General features: G+C 37.3%; 1 protein-coding gene across 2 annotated transcripts in view; it reads left to right on the top strand.

The window, feature by feature from the left end:
* CADM2 (cell adhesion molecule 2) overlaps window positions 1–17,516 on the top strand; it is a 511,850-nt gene that overhangs the window by 190,424 nt on the left and 303,910 nt on the right. The window lies entirely within an intron of this gene.

Genomic DNA, 17,516 nt, shown 5'->3' with positions numbered 1-17,516 from the left:
TACTAAAAAATTATGCTTTGTTTTGTATTCTCTAAAAGGGGTGGTACTGAGAGGTGGGCGGGGGATCAAAGGGACAATGCTTGAAGGTCGGTAGGGGGCAGGGTTAAGAATTGACTTGGAAGCGGGGGGTACCTGCACCTATTCTTGGAAAAAAAGCCCTGCTATATGATAATTATAATGTGTTTTATTCAACAGGATGTTGCCATTTTAAAGTGGATGTAAACCCACTGTCATCCTTTCCAAACTACTGCCATAGTGGTTATCTATAAGGATATACATGCCTCCTGCATGTATCCTTACCTGTCAAATGTGTCCCCTCTGTCTGTTATAAGACCCGAATAACTGCAGATTCTTTGGGTGGGTCGGTTGTCCGAAGCTCGTGGGTGGAGTCGTAATGTCAGTAGACTCCCCGCCCACCTCTACACTTCCCTTGTCAACATGCATTTTCTCCTGTGTATTTCTTACACTGAACTTCTGCTATGATCACTAACATCCAGTCAAAACCCAGAAAAGTCACCACATGACTTTAGCATGCCCAATCATGCTGAGGTGTGGAGCAGCCAATCCTCAGAGAGCTGGAGAGGAAAGGAGGAGAGATCTGAAGTACACAGAATGTCTCCCTCAGGATCATGCATGAGATATGTAAATCACCTGTCACTCACAGCAAGGCGGAACACTGACTGTTATTTCTCTGTGTGACAGTTTTTATCTCACTGAAAAAAATAAGAGGATTGCTCAGAGCTGAATTAACTCTTCGCGGCAAGACTGGGCACAGATAAAATTAAATCCTGTACACGGGAGGGGCGTGGCCTGCATGCATCGTGATGGATGCCTGAGCTAACAGCTCTGACTGGCATCTGGGGATTTCTCGGCCAATCCATCAAAATATCGCTCTGTGAATCGCCTGAGACTGATATTCTGTGAGGGGAGACCACACTCGATGCAGTCACGCAAGCGGATTAAAGAAACTCGCTTTAGAAAGCTGACTGACATGTCTGATATGTCAGCTGCAGCAGAGGATCAGCTTCAAAATGGCCCCCACAGATCTGAGGTAATGCCATCCTCCTATTATACTGATCTCCCTGATGAGATACAGGACAACTGGGATCCAGACTCTCATGTATTTAACCCGGAGGTGTCTCCCCCTCATAGTCCATCCTCTAAAAGCCCGGCTAAAACGCGAATGAAATATGACCATTCAGAGCAATCCCCTGTAATTCCTGCGACATCATCAAGCCAGGACCAGGTAGGCCTTAAAGTGGCATCATCAATAGCCTGTTATCCTACCTCAGGCCAACCGGTCCTTGATACTACCATGAAGGATATGCTTTTATCCCTTCAATCGTCACTTATGGTGAATATATCTGCTATGCTCAATAACTTTTCTATTGAAATGAAAGGTTTGGGAGAGAGGGTCCTCCATGTAGAAAATAAGATTGAGAAACAATCAAAAACTGTGAACAATTTGGTTAACGCATATAGAGATCAAATGGATGATGCAGATTGGATGCGTGCTAAAATCGCGGATTTGGAAGATCGCTCTAGGAGGAAAAACATTAAACTGAGGGGAGTTCCTGAATATATTGCTCAGGCAGATCTACAAAAGTATGCGGGAGACATGATAATGGCCTTGTTACCGGACATATCCCCAATAGAAAGAATGATTGACCGTATACACCGCATTCCTAAACCGAAACACCTGGACGCATCCGTCCCACGCGATGTTCTCATGAAAATACATTTTTTCCCTACTAAAGAGAAATTGCTGACCAGAGCTCGATCCCAACCTGAACTCCCTGCTCCTTATAAGGAGGTTCATATGTACGCTGATTTGTCAAAATATACTCTCAATATGAGAAGGCAGCTGAAAACTGTCACAAAAGCTTTAAACAACCATAAGATCCCATATAAGTGGAGACATCCTGCTACATTGCTGATAACATCTAATGGGAAAACCATCATCATATCCAAGCCTCTGGATGGACTTCGCTTGCTGCACTCGTGGGGCATTCTCCCTAAACTATCTGATGAGGAAAGACGGGCTATGGACGGTATACATCTTGGTAAAGGAAGCAACACAGCTCATCACATCCCTGCTGCAAAGTAATACATTGAAGAAGTATTTGTTGATGTTATTTTTCACTGCAACAATGTTCCCTGGATGCCAGTCTTTACATCCTTTGCTGTTTGAACATTACCCTGTTATAGTGTCGGGTTACTAATATCACCCGACATTAGTTGCATTTGACACTTTTGTTCTGGTATTGCTCTATCCAAGTTTGTAGGATATATTTCTGTTTAAGCATATCTTGCCTTGAATATCCTACTTCCTTGGTCCTGTTCTGATTGAGCAACTCACTGATACCTATTTTTTTTTTATTATATTTGTGTGCCTTTTTTTTTTGTTTGTTTGTTTTGTTTTGCCCTGTGTTTTTGTGTTTTTCTTTTTCTTTTCCCCTTATCATTCTAGTATATAGTGTACTAGGTAGTTATTTTCTGCACACTACTCCCAAAATTTGAACTTCATCGGCACATTCCAGCAGCTTCTACACGCTATTCACAATGTCTATCAATTTTCTTTCACTTAATGTGAAGGGACTGAACCACCCAGCAAAACGTTCTTCGCTTTGGAGAACTGCTATCTCCCACAAATGCGATGTACTTTGCGTGCAGGAAACGCACTTTGCTCAAGGGGCGACCCCCCAATGTAACAATAGATCCTTTCCCTATGTTTTTAAGGCTGACTTTTCTAGAAAACAAAGGGGTGTCTTGATTGCCATCCGTGACACTATTTCTTTTCAGTTAATATCCTGCACTACTGATCCGAATGGAAGGTTTGTTATATTAGTTTGTAAATTAGACAATGTTTTGTATACTATTGCAAACTTGTATGCCCCGGACCACGGTCAATTGAAGTTTCATAGATCCGTGCTTGAGAAGGTTCGAAAAGTACAGGTAGGTCATCTGCTGTTATGTGGGGATTTTAATATTGTTTCAGATGTCACTATGGATGTTTCTTCCGGTCCCAAGAGGATTTCTTCCCCTCTATCCACCTTTTTTAGAGAGAATGATCTTTTTGACATATGGAGGTGTTGTCATGCGGAGGAGAGGGACTATACGTTTCTCTCCTCGCGTCACAACATTTATTCCAGGATTGACATGTTCATTTCTGACAAATGGCTACTGCAGAATGTTATTGACTCTCGCATTCACTCTATCACCCGGTCGGACCACGCACCAATCAGTATTAAAATAGCTAATAAGAATTCTAAACAGCACTCGTACCTGTGGCGTGTTAATAATTATCTACTCCAAAACCCTACTCACGAGGAATTTCTTAAACAAAAATTTACGGAATTTTTCTCCAACAACGTAGGTTCGGTGTCCGACCCGGCGGTATTGTGGAATGCCCACAAATCTTATATGCGAGGTTTCTTCATTCAACTCGGATCGCGAGTTAAGAAATTAAGAACTAAGAAACTCGATGAATTATCCAAAAAGATAGAGGAGGTTGATTTCAGAAATAAATCAACTCCATCGCCTCACCTTCGGTCCCAACTATTTGAGCTGAGACACGAATTACGGTCCTTACTACTTGAATCCTATGAACGTAATTTGAGGAAACTTAAAGCAACCTCCTACACTGCTAATAATAAGTCAGGGAAGCTAATGGCTAGTCGCAGAGGTCTTAGATTTAAAAACTAAAATCCCCTACCTTTATCACCCGACTTCTGGTGAAAAGCTCATCAATCCACAATCCATTGCCGATGCCTTTGGCATTTATTATGATAATTTGTATAACCTCAAATTGGATGCTAGCACCCATCAACCAACTAGTGAGGAGATTGGGTCTTTCCTCGATCAAATCACTTTACCTAAATTATCTGCTAAACATCTTGAGCAATTGAATGCCCCTATCACTATAAATGAAATCAGTAAAACCATTGATGGTCTGCCTTCCTCTAAGTCTCCGGGCCCTGATGGGTATACTGGGGAATATTTCAAGTTATTTAAGGATTTAGTTTCCCCTCACTTAACAACACTGTACAACCACTCGATTTCTACCTCCGCTTTTCCAAGTGAAATGTTGTCGGCCATTATAGTTACTCTACCCAAACCTGGTAAAGAACCCAACTCTCCTTCTAATTTTAGGCCAATCTCCTTACTTAACGTTGATTTGAAAATATATGCCAAGTTGATAGCCAGCAGATTGAATCAAATTCTCCCAGACCTAATCCACACTGACCAAGCGGGTTTTATGAGAGGCCGCCAGGCTTCAGATGCTACTAGGAGAATGGTGAATGTGATTCACAATGTGGGACTGATGGGAACGCCTTCTCTGCTTCTTTCTCTGGATGCAGAGAAGGCGTTCGACAGGGTTAATTGGGACTACTTGAACTTGACTCTTCGGAAATTTGGATTTGCTGGGCCTATCCTTGAAGCAATACTGGCTCTGTATACTACTCCTACAGCCAGAGTCTTTACCTCAGGTCTTTTATCTAAACCTTTTGATATTTCCAATGGAACTCGACAGGGGTGTCCACTTTCTCCCCTAATTTTCAACATGCTGATTGAACCCCTGGCAGAACATGTTAGAACTAATTCTAAAATTTCAGGAATTAATATTGGCATTTAAGTACATAAAATAAGCTTGTTTGCGGATGATGTCATCTTAATGATAACTAATCCATTCTCCTCCTTACCCGAAATCCAAAAGCTTCTATCCTGGTTTGGCGAGGTTTCATTTTACAAGGCTAATGCCTTGAAGTCACTCATCTTAGACATTGGAGTTGATGCTGTTAATAAAAATTTGTTGCAACATCAATTCCCCTATGTTTGGGCGGATTTCACCATCCCATATTTGGGTGTTCATCTCACAAGGACCACCGAAAAATTATATGAACACAACTACCTTGCCCTTAGAAGTAAACTACAAACTGACCTTCAGATTTTGAGCAAATTCGAATTTTCTTGGTGGGGTAGATTATCAGCCTTCAAAATGGTACATCTTCCACAAGTTTTATATTTTTTCAGGACTTTGCCCATTCCTGTTCCTGTTATGTTTTTTAAGTCCATGCAATCTCTCTTGTCTAAATTTGTCTGGAATGGGAAGAAATCCAGGTGTACTCATGATAGGTTAATTAAACATAGAATGAGCGGTGGAACTGGATATATTGATTTCCAGGACTATTATCATTCCTCCATCTTGTCCCAACTGAAGGAGTGGTTCTATCATACTCCTGCTACTCAATGGGGGCTGATAGAGGCTAGTTACTGTACGTATGGTTCTACCAACCTCTGGTTGTTTGGTTCTCTATTGGGTGTTAAGACCCCAATACACTTACCTCCTACGATGCTTGCATCCATATGAACTTGGCAACAATTTATAAGCTCCACTGGTCTAGCAGGGCCCGGAGTCGAAGTTAGAATTCCCATCCAAACATTATACTTTGTTACTAACAGGATGCCGATTTCCTTTTGGAACCAGAAAGGTATTAGGTATCTGGACGACTTTTATTCGAATGGATACATCAAGACCTTTTCTTCTATCCAATCGGAATATGACCTCCCTCACACCAACGAGTTTCAATATACTCAATTAATGCATTGTCTATATAAACTTGGCAATATTTCCAAACAAGTTAATGCTTCAGCTTGGACCTATTTTTCTTCGCCAATACGATAAAATAAGGGCATTTCTTTATTTTATCAATTAATGCAACAAAAACGAGTTTTTAATAAATCTGCCTCCCATCTTCTTTGGGAAAAAGATCTTAAATGCTCTTTCACGAATGACCAATGGCGCTTGGCCTGTAAGGCCAATCAATCTGCCACTCGTTGCACCTCCTTGTGGGAGTTATCTATCAAAATCACTTTGCGTTGGTACCTTACTCCGGTAATAGTGTCTAAATTTGACCCCCAAACCCCTGCAGCTTGTTGGAGACGTTGCCCAACTTCAGTCAGAGGAGACATATTCCATATATTATGGAGTTGTCCAAAGCTCACAGTCTATTGGGCAGGAATCTTCAATATAATATCTGACCTGACTCAAACACGAGTGGCTCCTGATCCAGCATTGGCTATTTTATCATTAGGAATAGACAGGTTTTCATTTAATCTTCGTAGAACGATAACCCATCTACTCTTGGCAGCTAGATTGTCGATTACAAGAAAGTGGAAAGATCCCGATCCGCCTTCCCCTGATGACGCTATTGACCTCTTGGATTTACATAATTCCTATGAAAGGATTTTAGCGTCATCCTTGGGCTCTCTTCATAAATACTCAATCCAATGGGACCTCTGGAACGTCTGGTTCAAAAACAGGACATAATTCTGTTTACCTTATTTCCTCCGACACGTTGTTTACTATTCAGATAGGAAATAAGAGAGGAGATAGCTCTCGAACACTATGATTCCCATATGGGGTGTTCGGGAAAGCTAGTTCCTTTATTTTATTTGTTTGCTAATGTATTTCTTTCTTTTTCCTTTGATATTGTGATTTGATCTCTTATTGACTTGATACTATTGAGAAAATATTCTACAGAAAATACTCTACATTTTTTCTTATGATGATTGGTAGTATTATATTGCTTAGCCAACACATATCTGTATGTTAGATAATGAGTATTACTTTGTCTCCTACTGTTACGATGCATTGTGTACTATATGCTATTGTAATGCATTATTTTGTTTGATTGAAAAATATCAATAAAAAACTATTGAAGTAAAAAGAAATCCTGTACACGGTGCAAGCCCTAATTTAAAAAAATAATTTAGGTTTACATCCACGTTAAGGGAAAAATAATTATAACATGATAGCTAACTTATAGTACTGTATTTCTAATGCCAACTTTTTATATATTTATTTATTTATTTTTATTAGCCTAACGTTGTTGTAAACCCCTGATTTGAAATGCAAACAAAGCATATTCCTCTATAGTGTGTACTTCTCTCAATCCAGAGTGTCATTTCTGTCTACTGCCCTATTCCTCTGCTATCTGCATGAGTCACTTCTGCCATGTTTTGCTGACACCAAGAGAAAAAAAATGACAGGAGAGGGATCTTCAGCACACAGCTTGTGATTGACAGCCTCAGCTCTGTTCCTGCGTGCTGTCAGAGTTCTCCTAACTGAGCTCAGCAGAATGTTGTTTCATCACTCCGCCCCTTGTTTTCTGATATCCCAGACAAGCTTTATACAGTACATTCTTGACTTTGAACAGATATAGAGAAGAGGGGGCTGAAGATAAACAGGATTTGTTTTATCTTTGTGTATACCTGAGGCCAGTCACTTTTACAATTTTTACAATTACTTTAAGGAATGGTTAAAGTTGAACTCTGGAATTGGCGCTGAAAGCCCTTGTGTACAAGAGTTGTCCATCCAATTTTAAAATGCAGCAGATCACCAATTCCACAATATTGTTGTAGTAGAATCACCCAAGGTTTTTATCGCTATCTGTCCAGCAAAAGAAAAAAACAAACCTGCTGGAGACTCCACCCTCTGCATTCGTTTATCGAATACTCAAAAAAAAATATTGATACACTTTAAATTAGAAGCTTATTAACTGGAATCTGATCTGGTCTGTACAAAAAAATATATAATTTTACAAATTAACTTGTGCAGAATACCCATAGCTGTTGGATTTATTAGATATACAGGTATAGCTCCTACCAAAATCTTGAGATACTGTAACCTTGAAATCCCAGAACACAGTGAGACAGACAATTGTAAATAATATGCAACTATATTTATCGGTGGCTGAATGCTGACACAAAGAAAAAAATGGTTTGTACAAACAGAACAGCAGCTTAAATAATTAGGTGGAATCACAGTATTGACATTTCAACATTAACAAATGTGATCACAATTCACCTTTCCCTGTTTTAATAAGCTAACTATATAATACTGTGATTTCCAAACTTGTCCATTAGTGAGCTCAGAGAATTGTGTGGGGCCCTGAATAATTGTACAGCAACAGATTATTTTCCGAGGCAACAAAGTAGTAGCTCATGTACTGTCTCTATAAAATACTACACACTGAATTAAAGTGGAAGTTCACCCTTCTATACAACATTCTTCTAAACAAACGGGCTCAGTCAGTCAAAAACGATTCCGCAGTAAAAAAATAAAATTGAAACGCTTCCATACCTGTGTTTCATGTATATCAACCAGGCACTTCCTGGTCTATGTGCAGCGGGGCTGGGCATGTCGCTCTGTCCTTCCTTTGCCGCAATGCTTCCTGGGTTTACAGCGTCACGCTGCCCAGGAAAGCATTCACAAGCCCCGAACTCCAAATCGCGCATTATTTCCACTCGTCACATGACTCATGAAGCCAGTCATGTGACGAGGGCGGGTACAATAGCGCCATTTTCAATACTGGATTCGCCGCATCCCGGATGCCGTTGGGCTTCAGACTGCCCTGAGCTTAGATGGAAACGTCCATCTCTGTGTAATCTAAATTATTATTTTTTGGGAATTCTGAATGCTGGCGCCTAGATGCCTGGGACGGGTGAGTACATTGTTGCATATGTACACAGCGGGAGAAAGGATTTAAAAAAAATAATAATAATTTCGGTGGAACAACCCCTTTAAGCAACAAGTGTCCCTTTAACATGATCTACCCTGAAGAAAGTCACTGATTAGTCAGCTTACTTTATCCTGCAGACTCTACGGTAAAAATTGCCTGTATTTAGTCTCTGCATTTAACTGACATGTCTTTCCTTTCTTATGCAATACAGTCTATCACGCTAGCTCCTGATGCCATGGATATAGAAGTACTGTGTTGCATGAAATTAATGTAACTTCAAGAATCTTAAAGACAGATACTCTAGCACAAGAAACTTCTCTGTGCAGACCATGTGACACGTTCAATCCAGTGTAACAAATAGTAAGAAGAGCTGGCAAAACTGTTTTTCTTGAAGTGTCATTTATTGGTACATCAGAGTGACAGTAAAACAATAGACATGTGCATTCGTTTTCATCAGAATGCATTTTCGTACGAATATTGGGTATTTTAGTTATCGTTTTAACATATGAAAACGAACGCTCAGAATACGAAATCCGAAAGATCCGACATAAAAAAATGCTTTATTTTCATGTTAGTTGCTACAACAGTTCAATATAGATAGGAGATTCGACATGATGCTGACAATATCAATCTGTGTCTATAGAATCTGCGGTCTAATGTGCCATTATTAGTCCAAGATTATTCTACATAGAGAGGAAAGATTCGACATAGAGAGAAAAGATTCAACATTATAGAGACAGTGTTGGGGTAGACCATTCGTCATGAACGACGAATATTCGACGACGCAGCGAAAAACATACAAACGTTGAATCTGTCATTGAAGGCTTATGGTGTCTGTCGAAAGTTTTAAGAAGATTCGACAAGCAGCTAAACTGTACGACGCCGCAATCGTACATTTCCGGCAAATGCTCCGCCCATAGACTATAGAATAATTTGAATGTTGGTTGACTAGTAATAATAATTTATAAATATAATTATTACTAGTTTCATACAACATTTGAATTCTTCTATAGCTTGTAGGCGGAACATTCAACCAGAAATGTACAATTGTGGCGTCGAACAGTTTAGCTGCTCCGTCAAATCTTCTTAGAACATTCGACAGACACCATAAGCCTTTAATGACAGATTCAACCTGAATAATTTTGGATTTTCGGACGAATGCATTTTTTTTAACTAAACAAAATAAATAAAAACAAATTTCGGGAGTAACTAAATAAATTCATTTTTCGGACGAAAACAAAATTCCGAAACAAAATATTTCAGTGTGCACATGTCTATAAAATAATAGTGCTGGCGTGTTTCGGCAATAGCCTTAGTTGTAGCTTTCAATCCAGCAATCAGTTCTGCTCAGTCCTCTAAGGTAGACAGAAGAAACAGTTCTAGTTTATATTTTCTATGCACTGTATTAGCAGAACTATACCCATAAGAAAAATAATTTAGCAGGGGATTCCTCTTATTCCTTTTTTTTTTGCTTCTTCCTCCTAAAATGTCACTCTCAGACCTTTGTCCCTGACTGTGCTGTCAAAACATTCATCCATTTGTTGTCAGTAGCTGTCCCATAGAGTTGAATTGTGGTGGCCATTTTGGGATAGCCTGAAGTCAATTGAACTCTATTGTTGGCAATTTATTTAGAAGCGGATTGAACGCCAATTGAAATAAATCTGTATAAAATGATGTAAAGTTCTGCAACATAACTGGTGAAAATGTCACAAGTTGCAAAATAAAACAGTTCTTCCATACATCAGTACATGGGGTAGCATAGCAAATATCTCTGAGGTGGCTATAACTCAATTTTTTTGTTTGTTTTGAATAAAGTCAGCAGTATTAACTCCCATTTTATATTTTGTCAGGTTCGTTTTATTGTTTTCAATATTCAAATTATATATACAGTATATATATATATATATATTCAAATTTTTTTTCAACCTGATTACCCCCAAGCATGAAAACTATGTTGGTCAATTATTGAGCAGCTGCTTTAGGTATACAATTAATTTTCTTTTAAAAAAAATATAAAAAATAAACACTATGCAACAGCCATCCTTACTTTCATTTAACCAAATAAAATTAATGCAAGCTTAGCCAACCCAACCTCTACCTCTTAGCTAGCTCATTCTGCATGATGTGAAGAGGTTATAATTTCAATTAAGCCATTAAATGGCCTGGAAAAGTCTAAATTACAGGGTATATTGCCCACTGCAGTGACAACGACTGTCCCTGTTAACCATACACTGTCATCCAATCACTTTCATTTACTCTCAAACTCTATGCAAAATGTTTTACCTGTAAAAAATGAGTTAACCCTTTTGCTGTTGTTGGTTGATCCATATTTTGAACTTTATCTGGTCAAGGCAGTTTTTCAGATTTCGCATAAACCAGTGAAGTGCACAGCACAGATGATAGACAATCCAAACAATACATTTGGTAAAGCAGTGAGCCTATAGAACTAAATGATAATATCAATAGTTTTTGAAGGTCCCATTTTAAGTTTCAAGACTCCCCTGCAAACATGAATAAAACAGTATCATATTTTAAAAGTACACTATGATTGTTATAAGTACACACAAAAAACAGCATTAAAGCCTGTGTAATGTCAAGGATGAAGCTGCAGTCAGTTAATACTGTACATAACAATCATTTCTAAACTAAAAGTTTTATAAAACAGATAATAAAAGCCATTACTGGGGGAAATATTGACACTCATTAGCCATCCATCTCATTAACACAGTACAGACCTTTATAGCAGTTAAATAGAAAGCTACTTCTGCTCCCACGATAGGTTAATGGATACTAGCGGTTAACAATCTAATGATCTAATGAAAATGGAAGATCTCACATTGCCCATTAAAATACAAGGTGACTGTCTTTGTAAGACCTGGTTCTACTGAACCCGATTCTAATCATCTGATAAATATAAAGAACTCTTGAAAACCATTCCCCATAATAATGTTTAGACCAATGTGGCTGTTGGCCAGTGTCTCTTCAGAGGGGATAAAGAGGAGAACATATTACATTTTATCCCTTCCTCTATGGCTACCCTTCTCCTCCTCCCCCTTTTTATTTATTTCTCCCCTAATCCCCCCATTTGTTTTCTGTTTCCTCAAAAAAAAAAAAAAGGGGGTTCTTATTGTGTCAAAGCTGACAAAGAGCAATGCAAATATGTGTACGTCTAACCAAGTTAGAAGATATTTAATTTCTATTTGCTATTCCATGAGACGCAATGTTTATTTGCCTATGGATGTTTTTCTGGCTGTTTGTACTCTGTCAGTACCTGCAAACTGATGGCAATGATACAATATTTAGCTATTGTATAGTTGTGGGTATATTTGTCTTCCTGTATGCATCAAAATACAGAATTTATACAATTAGGTTAAAAAAGTTACTACTTCACAATTTTGTTTTATATATATATATATATATATATATATATATATATATATATATATATATATATATATATATATATATATATATATACAAATGTGATAGCTCAAGATAATTTTTTTAACTTCTGATGTGTGTAGGAATACTTATTTTGTATTGTACATAATGGTCACATTTGTGTCCTATTGTGAGTCAAATGTGTAGTAATTTTTCTCATACTTACTGTGAGATGGGACAATGGAGTATGGTAGAAAAACATTGAGCTTCTTGTACAGAGCTGCATAGTTCCAAACACAGAAGGGGCCAAAGTTTATTGTGGGGAGGGAGGTAGATAAATTAGATGTAAAGTCGGATTGCTGCCTAGACACCTGTGGACCACAGAGTGACGTCACATCCGATCTATTAGTGGAACACACGTCAGATTTGAGACAAGCAGTGGAGCAAACCAAATTAGTTGATGGTGGATTGGTTTCACATACATAAATATGCAAGTCAAGGTGGTGCTGGACTGGGCTCTTTTTAATGTAAAAGCATAAAGTATGGGATGGGAGTTTTGAAGGGATTTTAAATAAACTGTGTTGCACGATCATTGTGTTATGTTCCTTTCCGGGGCTTGATGTTTACCTATTTCTGAATATACCTGTGGTCTGGTGGAGGTCATGAGGAATATCCAAGGAAGAAACAGTTTGAAATTCAGGCTTTTTGGGCCATAATAACACTAAAAGCTTGATTGGTCCTGGGGACCTTAGGGCTCTGGTAAATGCAAAATTGATGAGCACTAGTGGTGGAGCACTGCAATGTACTGTTTTAGCAACACCTATACACCTATACAACACCTATACAAGAGCATGGTGGATGGATGAACACTATTTAGAACACATACATTGAATTGTTTTATAACAAAGGACTATTTATTATATTTTCTCTTTTTTTTTCACAATATTTGCATATTATACGTAATTGCACATTTTCACGCATTTGTGGAAACACAAATGTTCATATAGATTTTTTGATGACACAAAATATTTGATATTAAGTGTATGCATAATCTATCACTGAAACACTTGTAGAGGAATAGCGCCTACATTGAATGTTTGCTGTTATTTTCTAGTATATATTACACTTTTAAGGGGCAGCTGTCATTGAATGTTGAAGATCTATATAGATATTTGTAGAGTTGGCGCCACCTGCATTTAATTTAGCAAAAAAAGATGTCAACTCTAAAAAATCAAAAACTATTTCCATTTTTGTTTTTAATACAAATCTTTGATTGCATAAAAATGGTCACGAGAGCTCAATAAGATGCCAAGAAGTCTCAATAAGATGATAATTTAACTGGTACAACTGCTTTTTGAAACATGGAAGAGACTGAAGAATTTTACTTACTTTTTGCTGTGCTCATCCATGCTTTCACATTACTATACAGTTCTTCCTTTGAACCTCAAAAGAGCTGATTGAAAGATTGACAATATAAGCCTTTAATGCTCCCTCCTATTTATAATTTACTTTTTTCATGCTGACAATATTTGAAAGGGGAAACATACATAAATATTTGACAAAGAAGGTACACCCAGACTACTCTATTTGATGGAAGAGCTTGCCATTATTTATCAGTGTTTTGAACTGACACAAATCCCTTCTACTGAAATGATGCAAGGATTACCTTATCTGCTGCTGTACTTAAAGGGTAAAGCATGATTACAACTCTTCCAAAAATGCAAGCTGTTTTACATATTTTATCCTAATATTTGATGCTTGAAAGAATTTGCATCGCAATCTTTAGGAAATCTGGATTGAAGTATGCAAGCATTCTGTGCACAAGGATCTCATCTCAATGAATGTGTGACTTTGCCATATTAAAATACATCACAATATATTACATTCAAATTTGAACCAGAAGAATAAACTATGATGTAAAATATATTTTTAAAACAATTTAATAGTAAAAGTAAACCTTTTAGAACTTTTATTAGATATTCTGTAGACTGTAAAAGAATTGAGCTAATCCATTGGGATGTACCATTTGGATCTTTTCTCATTGAAAAATGTCCAGTGGCTCAATTGCTTTCTATGATCTTTTCTTCAGGCTTAGGAAAGTCCAAAGAAAGACATCTGCCTCAGGATGATAGTATACATCTAAAGCCAAATACATACATTATCATTATAATATAATTGCATATCTGGCATTTCATGGGTCTGCATGAGCAGGGAACCCACAATTGTCTCCAGAAGACAAAGAAGAATGCAGGGCCAGATAAGCCAGAACCCGCCTAACTAACCAGACGTTACAGGCTCAGCATGGGGGACATCAATTAGGTAGAAATATAGATTTTATTGTACTAAATGTATAAAAACAAAGGCATACAAGACTAAAATAGATCCATTAATAAATGTATACACAATCTCTACTAAGGTTCCGGAAGACCATAATTTTAAGTATCAAAGCATAGCATCACTTGTGTCACTTTTACAAGTGATGCTATGCTTTTATACCTACAATTGTGGCCTTCCAGTACCTTAGTAGAGATCAATGGATCTATTTTAGGATTGTATGCCTTTATTTTTTTACATTTTGTACAGTAAAATCTATACTTTTACCTAAATGTTGTCTGTCATGCTGTGCCTTTATAGTCCAGTTAGTTAGATGGGTTCCGGTTTATCTGGCCCTGCATTATTTTGTATTGCACATTGTGAATAGCCAACATTTATTTTTTGTCTCTGGAAGAGTCTGTGCTGTTTTGAGAATAGACAATTTGGGCATTCAAATGGCCCATTGCCAGTTGAAGTAAATGGAATTTATAATGGTTTTGGGCTAATTGTATTTTTTTCTGTTTTAAAGTTTTTGTAAAAATGTATTTATTTACTTTGTACTCTCGTGGTTTTACATATAATCATTTGACACACAGTGCATTTTTGACATATGTTTTACCTGGGTTTTCTAGGATAGAGGGCACAGAATATATTTTGTCTTTGATTGGGATTGCAGACAATGACCCATATGTACTAAAAGAGTAGAGCATGTTCACATTGAAAATGAGGTGGAACAAAGCTTAAATTAGGGATAAGCCAAATGTACATGGGTTTGGTTGAAGGTGGGTTTGCAGAATATGACTAAAGTTTGGGTGCCAAATGCAAAGCCCTTTGAAGTCCTGGGCTAATTTTGCAGGGTGCATAAAGCTTTAATATGAACATTGCAAAGTTCCTTTAAATAACATTTCTGGGGCATGCTTTTACCTGCTCAGAAAGTGGTTCATCTGGCCAAAACTGACATTCACAAGGATAAAAATGCTGCTTAAATTGCCAGTAAATAAGAGGTTTGGCTTCTTACATATTTTTGTAAACAAAGCAGATGGTGATTCTTCTATATTAGACCCTTATCTGAGATGAGATATACCCCACACATACATAAATAAAATACAGAGTGGGGTCCTCCCTATGTACTACACTAGATCCAAAGAGTCTGGTATGAATTATAACAAGAAAAAAACATGAGGCCCCTCCTAAAAATCCATGGCAGAACCTTATATGGGCATGCAGCCTGAGAGGCATGGAAAGGGAAATCATATGCCTTACCTCCTGAATTATACTTGGACATATGCCCTCAGCATATGGGGGGGTGTTGCCAAGGGAGAGCCCTCTGGCAAAGCACCTTGTTCCCATGTTGGGGATCTGGAGATCGGGGGCTTATCAGATTCTGGAAGCCCCTCTTTAACAACAAGGAGTCTTCAGATACCACCCCGCCCATGTGAATGAGTAAAGGATACAAAAAAGTAAACAGTAAAAAAAGACGCTTACAAAGTTTTTGACAGGTCCTTTATTACAAAAAGTCCCATGTGGTCATATTTGATCAGTGATGTCATGTTATCCCTACTGTTTTGTTTACATGGCCTGGGATTCCCAACATGTAAATGAATGGGGCTGGGAAGTGTCACTGGTTGCTAAGGATGTGGTGGGTGCCTGCACCGGCCACTTCCTTAGCAACCATTGACAGAAAATAGGCTATGATATATCATAGCAGTAGAACTACTGCTACTATATATGACATTTGGCTCCTGCCGAATGGGCAAAAAATCCAGCCTTTGGACAAACACCCTAACAGTCAAAGTTTGGCCCAAATGCATTTGGACCAAACCTTGAGTTCCTTCCTAGTCAGCATGGTTATCATTTCAGGGGTAGAAGGAGGCTATCCATGCAAATATAGGAGTAAGTTAGGATATATTTATGATGCACATAATTGAGATCCTAAGATGCAGACTGCTTTCCTGAATCACTTATTTTGTCCGTCCTGCTGCAATTCATCTGAAATCCCATTTTCTCCACTATAGGAAAACATTATTCTAAATAATAAGTTCATGTTGCCTGAAAATATGTGGTTTTGAATTTATTCTCATGCTGCAAGCAGGGCAAGTCATACAAAGCTTTCATCGCATTAGACTCTTTATTGCAGCTTTTTTTGTATATTCACTTCAAGTAATTTTGCCTTAAATTCCATCATTGCTAAATATTTCAAATTATTTCTGCAATAGCTCGATATATGCACTCAACAAATACATCCCATTTATATCATTACAATTCTGTAAGTTTTGTCAGTGCATTACCTAACATGAGGTGCATTTATTAACAGAACCAGTGCAATTTTCTCTAATTCAAAAGAGTTTGAATGGTGGAAACAGAAATGACTGTTCAACCAACAGAGTTTAAATTCCTCAAATTTCTATTTCTATTTTCTATGAATTTATTTCAGAGAAATGGGTTTAAACAAAAACTCTAGACAATAGTAAAGTAAAATATGTTATGCTATTTGTCTGTACAGGAACAAAGGACCTATATCCGTGCCATATTCAATCAAAATCTATAGAAAGGTACTTTTTGCAAGATATAAGTTTTGCCAATGGTGGACTTTACTGGCACTAAACATGAGACCACAACAACATTGTTGAAAATAAAACATCAGTGTTTATTTTTCCAAAATGTAAAACATGCTAATATAGCATAAAAGCAAAAAAAGGGGGTAATGACAATTACTAAAAACAAGATATATGACATAACATTCTGGCTCCCTGTATATGCTCTTCAGACCATAGATACAACTGTGATCAAGATGAAAGAATATTCTGTATATCGGGCCACCTCAGCTGGCCAATGTGTTTTGTCAAGATGCGTAGCTTCTTCAGGACCACTGATAAAAGATGTTATATTCTGCCAAATATAAAATATTTTTTTACATATTTGATATATATATATATATATATATATATATATATATATATATATATATATATATATATATATATATATATATATATATATATATATATATATATATATATATATATATATATATATATATATATACTGTATATATATATATATATATATATATATATATATATATATATATATATATATATACATCCTTTAACAATACATCATCTATCATTGATATACTGTACTTATATATACAGTGATGATACACTAACATGATTACATTACCCCAGAATCACAGCATGTAAGGCAGATCCAAACATAGTCCATAAACATCTGGGGGTCGGACATAGGGAAACTGGATTACAAATGGGACTTGTGCTGGTATATTGCATTATAATA

Source organism: Rana temporaria, chromosome 2 (genome assembly GCF_905171775.1).
Source record: "Rana temporaria chromosome 2, aRanTem1.1, whole genome shotgun sequence".
NCBI lineage: Eukaryota > Metazoa > Chordata > Amphibia > Anura > Ranidae > Rana > Rana temporaria.
Note: the sequence above shows the minus strand (reverse complement) of the source record. Positions and strands in the feature narration are given on the sequence as shown.